Here is a 17,232-nt window from a genome sequence, read left to right on the forward strand (position 1 = left end):
AATGGCAAGGAAAGCGTTTCTGAAGAAGAGAGATTTGTCAATATCGAGTATAGATTTAAGTGTCAGGAAATTGTTTCTGAAAGTATTTGTATGGAGTGTACGGGAGTGAAACATGGGTGATAAATAATTTAGACAAGAAGAGAATAGAAGGTTTCGAAATGTGGTGCTGCGGAAGAATGCTGAAGATCAGATGAGTAGATCACATAACTAATGAGGAGGTATTGAACAAAATTGGGGAGAAGAGGAGTTTGTGGCGCAACTTGACAAAAAGAGGGGACCGATAGCAGGACATGTTCTGAGGCATCAAGGGATCACAAATTTAGCATTGGAGGGCAGCGTGGAGGGTAAAAATCGTAGAGGGAGACCAAGAGATGAATAGACTAAACAGGTTCAGAAGGATGTAGGTTGCAGTAGGTACTGGGACATGAAGAAGCTTGGACGGGATATAGCATGGAGAGCAGTATCAAACCAGTCTCTGGTCTGAAGACAACAACAACAATATTCCTTCAGATTCCGATACGAAATTAATGTTGCAACTGCTTGTTAACATCAGTCGTCAAGTCCTGTAATCATATGGACGTACTCCGACTGTATTTTTATTACATAGTCGTGCATTTTCATTACGTTGCTACTCTATGGGAAGAATTCAACAGTGTCAGATAGTCATGAAATGCATCACATTAGATGAATATGTTAAACAAAATTAGTAAAATTTCGACTTTCTCGATTGATCAATTGATATTGGGTCTGTCAGGAAATCGGTATTGTGTAAATATATCTTCCTGGCAGTAGCTCGACTCTTTGAGGCAATTGCTTCTACGCACTACTGGTACGGGGCAACTGCCATTATCCATACGTTTGCGCACTCCTTATGGAGGCCAAGACGAAGTCGTAAATCCATGAGAGAGTAGCTTCCAGATGAATGAAGATAGGGTATTCAGAGCCCCCTACCAGAAATCAAAGTGCATGGTCGCTGGTGCTGCGATTTTGCTTTGGCCGTCTACATTGATTCTTCATCACACTGTCACTGGAATCTCTTCTGCAGCCCATGTGTTCGACGCTCAGTACTGACAAAGTAGGTGGCGACCTTATCAATAAGGACTCGGGATTCCTACCATGTATTGCTTCCTGTTGTTAGGCTCCATCGACAGAAACAAAAATCTCCACTTATAAGGCAGCACTAACGTAGCTACCAATTTGGTTGAGCTCCCGGCCATAGTGATACATGGCAGCATCACTGGCTATGCATCCCTTGTGTGGAAAGCCACTCCTCAGTTCCCAGTGAGGGGCTGTGGACACACAACACTCATCTCCATGGGAGTCACTTTCTCGTCCTTGCTGGACTTCCAGGCATGACTAATAAAGGAGCGTTATAGCGTTGACATTATCAATTACTGGTTATTAGCGGTCACATGAAGATATCGAGTAGCTGTCCCAATCAAATGTTGCTCAACTTACTCCACGTCATCATTACTGACAGATAGAGTTTTTCTGTATCATAAATGTCACAGTTACTATCTGGGACCTCATATGGCATATCTTACCCACTCCCTTCTTCTGACCGGTTTCATGCGGCTCGCCACTAATTCGTCTCCTGTGCTAACCTCTTCATCTCAGAGTAACACTTGCAACTTACATCCTCAATTATTTGCTGGATGTATTGCAATCTCTGTCTTCCTCTACAGTTTTTGCCCTCTACAGCTCCCTCTAGTACCATGGAAGTCATTCCCTCATGTCTTAACACATGTCCTATCATACTGTCCCTTCTCCTTGTTAAAGTTTTCAACATATTCCTCTCCTCTCCGATTCTGCACAGAACCTCCTCTTTCCTTACCTTATCGGTCCACCTAAGTTTCAACATTCCTCTGTAGCACTACACCTCAAATGCTTTGATTCTCCTCTTTTCCGGTTTTCCCACAGTCCATGGAAATGAAATGAGCTTTTGGCGTCATTGGCCGTGAGGCCCCTTACAGGGCAGGTTCGGCCACGTTGGTACAGGTCTTATTACATTTGACGCCACATTGGGCGACCTGCGCGCCGGATGGGGATGAAATGATGGTACAGACAACACAACACTCAGTCCCTGAGCAGAGAAAATCCCAGACCCAGCCGGAAATCAAACCCGGGCCCATAGGACGGCAATCCGTCGCGCTGACCCCACAGTCCAAGTTTCACTACCATTCAATGCTGAACTCAAGACGTACATTCTCAGAAATTTCTTTCACAAATTGAGGCCGATATTTGATATTAGTAGATATCTCTTGGCCAGGAATGTTCTTTTTGCCACTGCTTGTCCGCTTTTTATGTCCTCCTTGCTCTGTCCGTCATTGGTCCTTTTTCTGCCTAGGTAGCAGAATACCTTAACTTCATCTACGTCGTGCCCATCAATCCTAATGCTAAGTTTCTAGCTTTGCTCATTTATACTATATCTCATTGCCTTCATCTTTCTTCGATTTTCTCTCAATCCATACTCTGAACTCATTAGATTGTTCATTCCGTTCAGCAGATCATGAAATTCTTCTTCACTTACACTCAGCACAGCAATGTCATCAACGAATCGCATCATTGATATTCTTCCACCTTGAATTATAATTCCACTCCTAAACCTTTCTTTTACTTCCATCGTTGTTTCCTCGCTGTACAGATTGAACAGTTGGGGCGAAAGACTACATCCTTCTCTTACACTCTTTTTAATATGAACAATTTGTTTTTGGTCATCCACACTTATTATTCCCTCTTGGCTGTTGTACATATTGTATATGATCCTTCTCTCCCTATTGTTTCGAACATCTTGCACCATTTTACATTGTCGAAAGCTTTTTCCAGGTCGACAAATCCTATGAACGTGTCTTGATTTTTCTTTAGTCTTGCTTCCATTATTAACCGTAACGTCAGAACTGCCTCTCTCGTGCCTTTACCTTTCCTAAAGTCAAACTGATCGTCATCTAGCGCATCCTCAGTTTTCTTTTCCATTCTTCTGTATATTATTCCTGTAAGCAACTTGTATGCCTGAGCTGTTAAGCTAATTGTGCAGAAACTCTCGCACATGTCAGCTCTTGCCGTCTTCGGAATTGTGTGGATGACGCTTTTCCGAAAGTCAGATGGTATGTCGCCAGACTCATACATTCTACACACCAACGTGAATAGTAATTTTATTGCCACTTCCTCCAAAGATTTTAGAAATTCTGATGGAATGTTGTCTATCCCTTCTGCCTTATTTGATCTCCAAAGTTCTATTATATTCTCATTCTAATACTCGATCCCCTATCTCTTCTATATCGATTCCTGTTTCTTCTTCTATCACATCAGATAAATTTTCTCTCTCGTAGAATCTTTCAATGTATTCTTTCCACCTATCCGCTCTCTCCTCTGCGTTTAACAGTGGAATTCCCGTTGCACTCTTAATGTTATCACACTTGCTTTTAATGTCACCTAAGCTTGTTTTGACTTTCCTGTATGCTAAGTCTGTTCTTGCGACAATCATATCAATTGTAGTATTTATTCTGTTACTCGTGGTTTCTTTGCAGTTAACTTCTTTGTACCTATGTTTCCTTTCCCAACTTCTGTGATGGCCCTTTTTAGAGATGTCCATTCCTCTTCAACTGCACTGTCTATTCATCAATTTCTTATTGCTGAATCTATAGCATTAGAAAGCTTCAACCATATCTCGTCTTTCCATAGTACTTCCGTATTCCACTTTTTTGCGTATTGATTCTTCCTGACTAATGTCTTAAACTTCAGCCTACTGTTCATCATTACTATAATTGTGATCTCCTTGATACGCCTTACAATCCAGTATCTGATTTCTGAATCTCTATGTGGCCATGATGTAATCTAACTGAAATGTTCCTGTATCACCCAACCTTTTCCAAGTATACCTCCTCCTCTTGTGACTCTTGAACAGAGTATTCGCTGTTACTAGCTGAAACTTGTTGCAGAACTCTACTAGTCTTACTCCTCTCTCATTCCTTGTCCCGAGCCCATATTCTCCTGTAAACCTTTTCTTCTACTCCTACCAGTCCTACTGCATTCTGCTCTCCCATGACTATTAGCTTTTCATATCCCTTTACATACTGTATTGCCCTTTAGCCGAGCCGTCTGAGGCGCTGCAGTCATGGACTGTGCGGCTCGTCTCGGCGGAGGTTCGAGTCCTCCCTCGGGTATGGGTGTGTGTGTGTTTGTCCTTAGGATAATTTAGGTTACGTAGTGTGTAAGCTTAGGGACTGATGACCTTAACAGTTAAGTCCCTTAAGATTTCACACACATTTGAACATTTTTTGCCCTTTCAATATCCTCATACACTTTTTCTGTCTCTTCATCTTCAGCTTGCGACGTCTGCATGTATACCTGAACTATCGTTGGTGTTGGTTTTCTGTCGATTCTGATAAGAACAACCCTATCACTGAACTGTTCACCAGAAATCCTTGTCTTGTTTCCACTTCACCCCACTGACCGCTACTATATCTAGATTCACCCTTTACATTTCCCTTTTCAGATTTTATAGGTTCCCTACCACGTTCAAGCTCCAAACATTCCACGCCCCATCTCGCAGAACGTTATCCTTTCGTTGATTATTCAGTCTTTTCCTCACGGTAACCTCCGACTTGGCAGTCCTGTCCCGGAGATCCAATTGGAAGACTATTTCGGAATGTTTTGCCAATGGAGAGATCATTATTACACTTCTTCAATTACAGGCCACATGTCCTGTGGATACACGTTACGTTCCATTGCCTTGTGCATCCTCATGTCGTTGATCATTGCTGATTCTAACGCCTATAGGGGCAGTTTCCGACCCCTAGGACAAGAGAGTGCCCTGAACCTCTGTCCACTCCTCCGCCCTCTTTGATAGGGCCCTTGGCAGAATGAGGGGTGACTTCTTATGCCGGAAGTCCTCGGCCGCCAATGCTGATAATTAATCAAAACTTAAGCAGCGGCGGGATTCGAACCCAGGACCGAAGACATTTCAATTTTGAATTATAGTCGCTGTCGCTAGACCACAGGTACTAAGTATCCCTTACAGTGCACACTTACGAGTTTCATGTAGCTACTGTGTATCCTTGGTATGGGCTAGAAGCCAAAGGTAAACTCATTTTGTTGCTACATGCCTTATGTTGAAACACCATTGTTTTACCTTGAACAGATACTGAATACCTTATGGGGTGACAACTTCTTTCCATATAGAACAGGTTTTAATTACACAAATCTAAAGGCTGTAAATTCAACTAAATACTTAGAGATTACAATTATGAACTGGAACGATCACATTCCTAATGTTATGAGTAAAGCAGATCAAAGAGAGCGATTTATTGGTGGAACGGTTAGAAAATACGAGCTGTCGACTAAAGCGACTGCGTACGGCACGCTTGTCCACCGTCTTGTGGAGTATTGTTGTGTGATGTAGGTTCCACATCAGATGGGACTGACGGAGGACATCGAAAAAGTTCCAAGGAGAGTGTCTCGTTTTTCACTGTCGCGAAATAGGGGAGAGAGTGCAACGGACATGATGCGTGAGTTAGGGAGGCAGTCATTAAAACAAAGGCGGTTTTCATTGCGGCAGAATCTTTAAAAAAAAATGGTTCAAATGCTATGGGACTTGACTGCTCAGGTCCTCAGTCCCCTAGAACTTAGAACTACTTAAACCTAACTAACCTAAGGTCATCACACACATCCATGCCCGAGACGAGATTCGAACCAGCGACTGTAGCGGTGGCGCGGTTCCAGACTGTAGCGCCTAGAACCACTCGGCCACTTCGGCCGGCTTTGAAATTCCAATCACCAACATTCTCCCCCGAATGCGAAAATATTATGTCGGCTCCCACTTACATTGCGAGGAACGATCACCCTGATAAAATAGAAATGAGAGCTCCCACAGACAGGTTTAAGTGCTCGCTTTCGGGCGCGCTGTTAGAGAGTAGAACCGTAGAAAAATAGGTTGAAGGAGGTTCGATTACCCTCTGCCACACACTTAATTGTGAATTGCAGAGTAATCATGTAGACGTAGATGAACCTGGAACCGCAATAAAACCTTGGATAATGTTTGTTGTTTGCTGTACTGTCTTGTATACTTTGTCCTTGATCTCTGAGAACTTATTGGTGTGAAGGTATTGTTTGTACGGCAACGGCCTTGCCGCAGTGGATACGCCGGTTCCCGTCAGCTCACCGAAGTTAAGCACTGTGGGGCGTGGCCGGCACTTGGATGGGTGACCATCTCGGCCGCCATGCGCTGTTGCCATTTTTCGGAGTGCACTCAACCTCGTGATCCTAATTGAGGAGCTAATCGACCGAATAGTAGTGGCTCCAGTCAAAGAAAACCATCGTAACGACCGGGAGAGCGGTGTGCTGACCACACGCCCCTCCTATCCGCATCCTCAGCTGTGGATGACACGGCGGTCGGGTGGTACCGATGGGCCATTTGTGGTCTGATGACGGAGTGCTTTTTTTTTATTGTTTGTACGATCCTTGAAATAAATTTTTCATATTTTTCTTGACTCCTGATGGTACAACGTTTACCTAAAATGCCGTTAATTTCATACAGCTGCTGATAATGCAAACTATACAAGCACAAGTACATGTAGTGAGACAAGAGCAGCCATCAGATAAAAAAAATGAGGTGGTAATTTGTAAAGAGTTGCAGGAGTGTAGGTACCAAGAACGGAGATAGGAAGACTGATAGAGGAAAATGCCAGCAGAGAGCGTTTAATATGTTCAGTGCTTGTGAGAATAAACTGCTTATTGAAAGTTACAAGTTGGTGCTGAGCGTAGGGAAGAAATAACAAGATTTATGAGAAACTTCAAATTCTTCTTGTTCTATGATGGTACAACATTCTCATGGTACACACAGTCCTTTTTTTTTTGTATTTATGGCACGTGAAGTTCAGAACTGCAATATACATCTCCCAGAGGAGTTCGATGCAACTCCCAAAATTCTCGAGAAAACCAACTCAAATGTTTTCGAAACATGTTAAATTGCTGAAATAATGTACATGTTTTTCTACGAGCTGTTTGGCTTTGTGGTATCGTCTCGCTCGTCTTGTCGGCTGCGTGTTTGTGAGGAGGCGGCGGCAGTGAGCTCGATTCCAGGTGTAACCAGATTTTCAAACAAACGTGAATCTTCTACGAACATTTCCGTGAAGCGTAGACTACACAGCGCTCATGAGACTGGTCATCACTAAATTAAGTCAAGTTGCGGTCATTATTCTTTCCTTTTTTCCGTTCAGTTCTAATATTTAAGTAATTTAAGTATAAAATTCATCAAATATATTCTAATTAATATGTGTATACGTCACTTTTGTGAAAAAGTCCCGCTTCTCATTTCAAATATACAGACTGAATACTAATAAAAGTGACAAACTGAAAGGACCGATTCATGACTGAAAATAGAGGAAAAAGGGGCGATGTATGTTGTGGTTATTCTTGTTGTTGTTGTGGTCTTCAGTCCTGAGACGTGTTTGATGCAGCTCTCCATGGTACTCTATCCTGTGCAAGCTTCTTCATCTCCCAGTACCTGCTGAAACCTACATGCTTCTGAATCTGCTTAGTGTATTCATCTCTTGGTTCCCCTCTACGATTTTTACCCTCCACGCTGCCCTCCAATACCAAATTGGTGATCCCTTCATGCCTCAGAACATGTCCTGCCAATCGATCCCTTATTCTAGTCAAGTTGTGCCGCAAACTCCTCTTCTCCCCAATCCCATTCAATACCTCCTCATTAGTTATGTCATCTATCCATCTAATCTTCTTCACTTTCAGAAACGACTTCCTGATACTTAAATCTATACTCGTTGTTAACAAATTCCTCTTATTCAGAAACGCTTTCCCTGCCATTACCAGTCTACATTTTATATCCTCTTTACTTCGATCATCATCAGTTATTTTGCTCCCCAAATAGCAAAACTCTTTTACTACTTTAAGTTAAGTTTCCTAATCTAATTCCCTCAGCGTCAACACACTTAATTCGACTACATTCCATTATCCCCGTTTTGCTTTTGTTGATGTTCATCTTATATCCTCCTTTCAAGACACTGTCCATTCCATTCAACTGCTCTTCGAAGTCCTTTGGTGTCCTTCACAGAATTACAATGTCATCAGCGAACCTCAAAGATTTTATTTCTTCTCCATAGATTTTAATACCTACTCTGAATTTTTCTTTTGTTTCCTTTACTGCTTGCCTATGTATATGCATCCAGAAATGGCGCTGATGAATTAAGTTCCTCTAACCACGTGCCGTGTGTTGCTTGTGTGATGCGGGCTGTGTGATTGATGCACCCCATTGCAAGCACCAAAATGGTCCGGTATTCACTTTGGGAACAAGCCTAGATGGTGTTGTGTACGACCCAGCGGATGAAAACGATCAAGAGGCTGCACAGCTATACCAAAACAAGTATCCTCACAGACACCAACCACATCACACAACTTTTCAGGCCCTTTTTGGGCATTAGTTTGATAATGAGTCCTTTCAGACAGACGAACGTCTAGGGAGATGGCGGACTGTGCATATGTCAGAATTGGGGGATACAGTTCTACAGGATGCAAGCTCCAGGCAAGTGGCTGGCCAACATGGTGTCAGCCAAAGTACGATTATGTGTTCCCTGTGTTACAGCTGCTGCTATCTGTACCACTTGTTACTAGTGCCAGGATTATCTGTGGCGGATTTCTCTCTACAGGAATGACTTTTTCGATGATTTTCGCACCTGACCATCAAAGATGGCATCATTCCTCTTTCCCGGCGAAGCAACCTTTACCAGAACTGCCATCATCAAAATGGTTCAAATGGCTCTGAGCACTATGGGACGTAATTTCTGTGGTCATCAGTCCCCTAGAACTTAGAACTACTTAAACCTAACTAACCTAAGGAGATCACACACATCCATGCCCGAGGCAGGATTCGAACCTGCGACCGTAGCGGTCGCGCGGTTCTAGACTGTAACGCCTAGAACCGCATGGCTACTCCGGCCGGCTGCCATCATAAATCTGCATAGTCGTCACCTGTGGCTACAGAAAATTCTCAAGGAATAGTTGAGGCTTCCCATCAGTTTCGGTTCAGCATCAATGTGTGGGCGAGGATTCTTGACGACCACATACTTGGACCGGTTATTATTCCTCAACTCCTCGCTGGAGGAACGTACTTCCCCTTCCTGTTGAATACTCCGCCTGGACTGCTTGAGAATGTGCCTTTAGCAATACGACAGGTTAGATGCTTTCTCCACGAGGAAGCTACACTCCAGTTCCACATTACAGTTCGCTGATGCCTCAACAAAATCTTCCCGAGTCGCTGGATATGACGCACATGACCTGAAGTATGTCCTGCTAGACAACCGGACTTAAACCTCCTGAATGTTTACCTCTGAGATCATCTGAAACGCACTGTGTATGATGAACCAGTTATTGATGTGCAGACCCCTTAACAACGTGTTCACGACGCCTGTGACGCTTTTCGGAGAGCGGGTGGAATGTGTGAAAGAGTGAAAGAGTGCGTCACCCGTGATGCGACGTGTGAAGGCGTTCATCGCATCCCACGGAGGGCGCTTTGAACATTCTGCTGTGACGTGCATGTGATGCATCTCTGTACTATGTTGCCTGCCTGAGTCTGGTATGTCTCTGGTGTTCTTTACACCTGATGTCCACAGTTCAGCTGGTCTGGCCAATGTATGACATCCCACACTGGCATGGTATGTTGTAAATACCTGGCTTGCATAGCCCCAGGTCATCTTTTACATTGCCCAGCGTAGCCCCAATTTTGGTGGGTGGGCAAAATATGCTCTTGATGTCATATTTCTGGAGAATCCTGCTGATCTTGGCAGAGATAGGTCCAGCATATGGCAGGTATGCCATCTTCTTTGCCTCTTCTGATTCTTCTTCTGGATCCTTTGGCCGGTTGGCAGGTTGAAGTGCCTTCTGGATATCTCTAGAGGAGTACCCATTCCTGCTGAACACTGATCGTAAGTGTTCTATTTCTGTCTAAATCAGCCATAGCAGAGCATTGTCTCGAACTTGGTCATTCAATGGATTACAATGACACCAAGATTGTGACACAGACCTCAAGATTTTGGGACAGTGTCATTAAAGAAGCCATTTAGATTAAGGTCACAGACAATCTAATCAACCGTGACTCGGGATACTAAATCAGCACTGCCTGAAATCCAGCGCTTGAGCTTGTGAAAACTCAACGCAGGACACTCCGGGATTCTACAAGAAATAGAAGTGGAGACCGAGAGAACAGCCGTGAGACGAGGTGTTGGACATTAGAGACCAGATCTGACACACCCCAAATCATGAACTCGACTTCAGAAGACGGCCAGGCCGGGTGCGGACGGCGGAGGGAACGCCAGCGACCAGAGAGGAACAATGTAGCCGCGTCTGGCGGGCGCGGACGTCAGACGGAACACACGACGCGGCGCGAACCGATTAGGGAGCGCCCAGCTCGAAACACATGTGGAAATCATAGTAACAGTCAGGAGATAGAGTACCCAACATCTCAGATCGGGTCTGATACATCTCAGATGACAACCACATCCGTTGAGGACGGCCAGAACGGGCGCCGACGGCAGTCAGAACATCCGCCACTGGAGGGGTCCATTGAAGCCGAGTCTGGCGGGCGCGGACCACAGATGGAACAATCGACCCGGCGCGGACCGATTAAGGAACGCCCAGCTCCTCCCAGGCATAAATACTGGACTCGATCGACCCAAGGACCAGTCTCAGGGAGCACCTGAAGTAGACAGCGAGGCACGCTGTTGAAATATCGTGCGAGAACGACGCGAACATCCGGCTGGATTCCCGAATATCCAAGATGTCAACAGATCGCCGGGAAAGCATGAAGAATTACATTATTCCAAAGAGTTTACAAAGCAAAAGCGTTTACAAACTTCCTTTACCAATTACAATCTTCACTAAAATACATAATTATTTTGTAAATCAACCTAGAAATAAATTTAATAATCACTGTTGGTTTGTGCAATTAATAATATTAATTTTAAGTATACCACGAATTTTGTAATTTCAATTATTTTTAAAAGAAGACTAATTTTATCTGTTAGTACACATCGATTGTAACACATTAATTTCTTTTTTTATACGTTTCAGCCTGAAATATAATACATTGTATACAAAATCTTATGAATTCTTTTAATGAAACAGCTGAGATAATCTTAAACTATGCGAGAAACGACAGTATACATGATATCGGTTATCTCTATATAAAAAAAGATAATCTCAGAGGAAGGCCATTCATTATAATATCCAGGACATTATGAACACCTAGCAAATAGCCATCACGTCCACCTCTGACACCGGTAACAGCGGCGACGCATCGTGCCATGAGAGCAGTGAGGCCTTGATGGGGCATTGTAAGGAGTTAACACCACATCTCCACACAGAGGTCACCTAATTCCCACAATTTGCAGGGAGGGAAGTGAAGACCTCTTACTCTACACTGAATCACATCCCAGATATGTTCTGGCGAGTTTGGGGAGCCATCACGTCAATTGGGACTCACAAATTTGTTCCTCGAACCTCTCCATCATGCTGCTGGTCTAGTGACATGGCGCATTATCTTGCTCAAAAATACCGCTGCCGTCGGGAAACACGTTCATCTTGAAGGTTTGTACGTCGTCTGCAACCACTGTACGATGTTCCTTGGCCTATGTAATGCCTTGCACGAGGTCCACTGGACCCACGGGTGGTCACGTGACTGTTCTCCAGAGTATAATGGAGTCTCTGCCAGTTCTTCTTCCTCCCATATTACAGGTGTCAAGGAGGTGTTCCCCTGGGGGACGACAGCCGTGTACTACAAGTCTCTAGAGGAACGGAAGGTTCCAAGTGATTGGAAAAGGTCGTCGAGCAGATGCGCAAAACTATACGCCTATATCTCTGACATCGATCTGTTGTAGAATTTTAGAACATGTTTTTTGCTCGCGTATCATGTCATTTCTGGAAACCCAGAATCTACTCTGTAGGAAACAACATGGATTCCGGAAACAGCGATCGTGTGAGACCCAACTCGCGTTATTTGTTCATGAGACCCAGAAAATATTAGATACAGGCTCCCAGGTAGATGCTATTTTCCTTGACTTCCGGAAGGCGTTCGATACAGTTCCGCACTGTCGCCTGATAAACAAAGTAAGAGCCTATGGAATATTAGACCAGCTGCGTGGCTGGATTGAAGAGTTTTTAGCAAACAGAACACAGCATGTTGTTCTGAATGGAGAGACGTCTACAGGGGAGTGTTATGGGACCATTGCTTTTCACAATATATATAAAAGACCTAGTAGATAGTGTCGGAAGTTCCATGCTGCTTTTCATGGATGATGCTGTAGTATGCAGAGATGTTTCAGCATTAGAAAATTGCAGCGAAGTGCAGGAACATCTGCAGCGGATAGGCACTTGGTGCACGGATTGGCAACTGACCCTTAACAGAGACAAATGTAATGTATTGCGAATACATAGAAAGAAGGATCCTTTATTGTATGATTATATGATGGCTGAACAAACACTGGTAGCAGTTACTTCTGTAAAACATCTGGGAGTATGCGTACGGAACGATTTGAAGTGGAATGATCATATAAAATTAATTGTTGGTAAGACGGGTGCTAGGTTGAGATTCATTGGGAGAGTCCTTTGAAAATGTAGTCCATCAACAAAGGAGGTGGCTTACAAAGCACTCGTTCGACCTATACTTGAATATTGCTAATCAGTGTGGGATCCGTACCAGGTCGGGTTGACAGAGGAGATAGAGAAGATCCAAAGAAGAGCGGCGCGTTTCGTCACAGGGTTATTTGGTAAGCGTGATAGCGTTACGGAGATGTTTAATAAACTCAAGTGGCAGACTCTGCAAGAGAGGCGCTCTGCATCGCGGTGTAGCTTGCTCGCCAGGTTTCGAGAGGGTGCGTTTCTGGATGAGGTATCGAATATATTGCTTCCCCCTACTTATACCTCCCAAGGAGATCACGAATGTAAAATTAGAGAGATTAGAGTGCGCACGGATGCTTTCCGGCAGTCGTTCTTCCCGCGAACCGTACGCGACTGGATCAGGAAAGGGAGGTAATGACAGGGACACGTAAAGTGCCCTCCGCCACACACCGTCGGGTGGCTTGCGGAGTATAAATGTAGATGTAGATGTAGATTCGCGCTCTCCCACCTTCACGATGAAGAAGATACCGGGATTAATCGGACCGTGCAAAGCTCTGCTGCTGCACCAATGTCCAGGGCCGATGATGAAGCGCTCATTTCAGTCGCAGTCACCAATGTCACGGTGTTAACATTGCCACATGCGAGGGTCGTCGGCTGCGGAGGCACATCGTTAGGAGTGTTCGGACCACTGTGAGTTCGTACACGATTGTATTCTGCCCAGCATTAAAGTTCGATGTTAGTTCCTCCAACAGTTCGCCGCCTGCACAGCCCGCAGCGCCCTACATCTGAAATAAGGTGGGGTCACCCAACCCCATGACGTCTGGACGTGGCTTCAGCTTGGCTGCGCCGCGTGTTGAAGACGCTCGCCACGGCATTGCTAGAACACACGACAAATCGTCCAGTTTCCGATATATAGCCTACTCGTGCGCACCCTGTGGGCTGTCACAAAAAAATGGCTCTGAGCACTATGGGACTCAACTTCTGAGGTCATTGGTCCCCTAGAACTTAGAACTAGTTAAACTTAACTAACCTAAGGACATCACACACATCGATGCCAGAGGCAGGATTCGAACCGGCGACCGTAGCGGTCTCGCGGTTCCAGACTGCAGCTCCTAGAACCGCACGGCCAATTCGGCCGGCGGGCGTTCACAATCTGCTCTCGGTCAGACTTGGTGAGATCGTGCACCATCACTATTCTACACACTCTAACAACCCTACCATGATAAAGGTCAAAAATTAATTATGATTGTAGTGTTGCTCACGCTGCTAAATATTGCATTTTCGGGCAACAACAAAGTTATATTATGTGGCAGGTATCATTAGAGCACAGTTAATAAAGTCATTTCGTGAAATAATGGACAAACTAGGCACTCATCTTTTCGTGTTTCCCACGCTGGTCTCGTTGTGAACTCGTGGCTCAATCGTCGAAGATCTAGGTAGTGATGATTCCAAGCTCGGATGCAAAGAGGCCTGGGAGTTATTCTGCGATATTCAAAAGTTTTATAGATGTGTTTCATAAACCATTCTTGAAGATTGAACTTTTGCAATTCAAGACAATGGTGATGTAAAGAAAGTAATCAGCACTGCGAATTTAAGTTACACTTCTTTTTTACTACTTTTGTTGCAACATCACTTCACAATATAAAACATACTTGAAAATATCTTCCTCACTGTTAAAGCACGCATTTCATAAACTGACTACAATTTGCGTCCTTTGAACATGACGGCCAAGACTTGACTCTCTAATAACCGCTTACGCGCCCAAAAATCAGAGTTACAAGTACGTGAAAGATCATACTGACGAAAGAAGGAATGCACATAAGAATAATATCATTGCAATATAAACATATCGATGTATCAAAGTACCTCTACATTAATGAAATCAAATCTGAATGTTGTCACAGAAATATCTTAACTATTTTACAGAAACACAGTAGAATATTGCTGGTATCGAGAGGTTGAGGTGAGGTGCCGTAACGGTTACGTAATTCAAGTGGCATTACAAAACGGAGAGCCAGCTCACTGATACTACACTACGGGCCATTAAAAATGCTACACTATGAAGATGTGCTACAGACGCAAAATTAAACCGAAAGGAATAAGATGCTGTGATCTGCAAATGATTAGCTTTCCAGAGCATTCACACAAGTTTGGCGCCGGTGGCGACACCTATAACGTGCTGACATGAGGAAAGTTTCCAACCGATTTCTCATACACAAACAGTAGTTCACCGGCGTTGCCTAGTGAAACGTTGTTGTGATGCCTCGTTTAAGGAGGATAAATGCATACCATCACGTTTCCTACTTTGATAAAGGTCGGATTGTATCCTATCGCAATTGCGGTTTATCGTATCGCGACATTGCTGCTCGCGTTGGTCGAGATCCAATGACTGCTAGCTGAATATGGAATCGGTGGGTTCAGGAGGGTAATACGGAACGCTAGATGCCAACGGCCTCGTATCACTAGCAGTCGAGATGACAGTCATCTTATCTGTATGGCTGTATCGGATCGTGCAGCCACGTCTCGATCCCTGAGTCAACAGATGGGGACGTTTGCACGACAACAACCATCTGCACGAACAGTTCGACAACGTTTGCAGCAGCAAGGACTATCAGCTCGGAGACCATGGCTGCGGTTACCCTTGACGCTGCATCACAGACAGAAGCGGCTGTACTCGACGACGAACCTGGGTGCACGAATGGCAAAACGTAAGTTTTTCGGATAAATCTAGTTTCTGTTTACAGCATCACGATGGTCGCATCCGCTTTTGGCGACATCGCGGTGAACACACACTGGAAGCGTGTATTCGTCATCGCCCTGGCCAGCACATTCTCCAGATCTCTCACCAACTGAAAACGTCTGGTCAATGGCTCAACACAATACGCCAATCACTAGTCTTGATGAACTGTGGTATCGCGTTGAAGCTTCGTGAGCAGTTGTACCTGTACACGCCATCCAAGCTCTGTTTCACTCAATGCCCACGTGTATCAAGGCCGTTATTACGGCCAGAGGTGGTTGTTCTGGGTAATGATTTCTCAGGATCTATGCACCCAAATTGCGTGAAAATGTAATCACATGTCAGTTCTAGTATAACATATTTGTCCAATGAATACCCGTTTATCATCTGCATTTCTTCTTGGTGTAGCAATTTTAATGACCAGTAGTGGAGATAATATTACAGATAATAATGATAATGCAATTTATACTAGTCTGCACTCACGGGAATTTCTTAGCCGGTTTTGGTGCAGGTCGGAGCGAGAGAGCAGAGGTTTGAAATGCGTTGAGTCGGTTCACGATTGTGCTCAAGGGGAATAATGTCTGTTTACGCAAAGGCGGCTTGAGGCTGAGATTTAACCCGGATAATCTTCACGCAGTCTGATTCTTCGATACAAATACCGTACCTAAGGGACCTATTTCAACGTTACCAAAAATAAAAAATGAAACTGATAGACGAATGTGTGTTTTCGGAATGGCTATGAAATATGAGATTGAATATATTAGTAGCCTCTCGAAAACAACCCAGATCCCGCTATAATGAGCAGACCTGTAACATAGTTAGCACTCACCAAAAGGACATTGAGTTACTTAAAGAAAAGAATAGAAAGAAAAAGATTTCATTATAACTCATCAATATATTCTAAAAGAATCCGCACCACCGAACGTGAACAGATATATAAGGAACATAAAACATACATTTGATATTTCTTTCACACATTGCGTGGTACAACAATGTCTTGTTTTGTCTGTCCATTATTTTCTTGCAATTAGATGTCCTTGCTTGCGTGTGAGTATTTCATTCCGTCACACGCCTTTTCGAAACCTTTGTTCAAAGATTTACATTTTTTCGTAGGTACACAAAATATATTATAACTTGTAGCGATGCTACACTGCACTTATTCACATGTCTGCAATGAAACAGTGTCTCTAGAACTATACATAACAAATGATAGATTTTTATCATTCATATGTTTCATATGTTTCGCATCTGCGCGACTTTGTGTGGACGCACATTACAAAAATATGACATTTTACCAACTACAGCTCGATGGCTGTTCTTCTCTTTTGTGACAAATATTTTATATACCGACCATCGGAAACCCAATAATATTACAATATATCGAATAACATCAGCGAAAGGCTATAATCGTGTCTCTCTCCCTTCTAACCTACAGCTTTCCTTTCATGTTCTTCGGCTCTTGCAACTGCAGTCTGGTTTCTGTATGAGTTGTGAATAATCTTTTGCTCGCTATACTTCACCCCGATACCTTCAGAAAAATACTACTTTTGAACCATTTATCATATGATGGTAACGTCATTTGTGTGTTTTAGAAAACGAATAGACCCAAAACTGATTACGGTGTGATTCCACATGGTATCTTACACTAGTCCCCCATACCGCCCTCCCCCCCCCCCCCTCCCACACACACACACACACCCAGGACACTTTCATCAATAATGTCAATATTGCCCTCTGATCTCTGTTATGAAAGAAAATTCCAACAAAGCAATGGTCCAACAACGCGAAAGGGATTTCGTTATACCACAACGATTTATTTTGGGAATCAGAAACTAATACAATAATATTTCTTGAAGTAATCATTTGTG

General features: G+C 43.8%; 1 protein-coding gene and 1 pseudogene across 3 annotated transcripts in view; both read left to right on the forward strand.

Annotated features, from left to right (window-relative positions):
• Positions 1-17,232, forward strand: part of LOC124553634 — a 518,253-nt gene that overhangs the window by 212,576 nt on the left and 288,445 nt on the right. The window lies entirely within an intron of this gene.
• LOC124554308 lies at positions 6,115-6,232 on the forward strand (annotated as a pseudogene).

The sequence above is a fragment of the Schistocerca americana genome, chromosome 11 (assembly GCF_021461395.2).
Source record: "Schistocerca americana isolate TAMUIC-IGC-003095 chromosome 11, iqSchAmer2.1, whole genome shotgun sequence".
Taxonomy (NCBI): domain Eukaryota; kingdom Metazoa; phylum Arthropoda; class Insecta; order Orthoptera; family Acrididae; genus Schistocerca; species Schistocerca americana.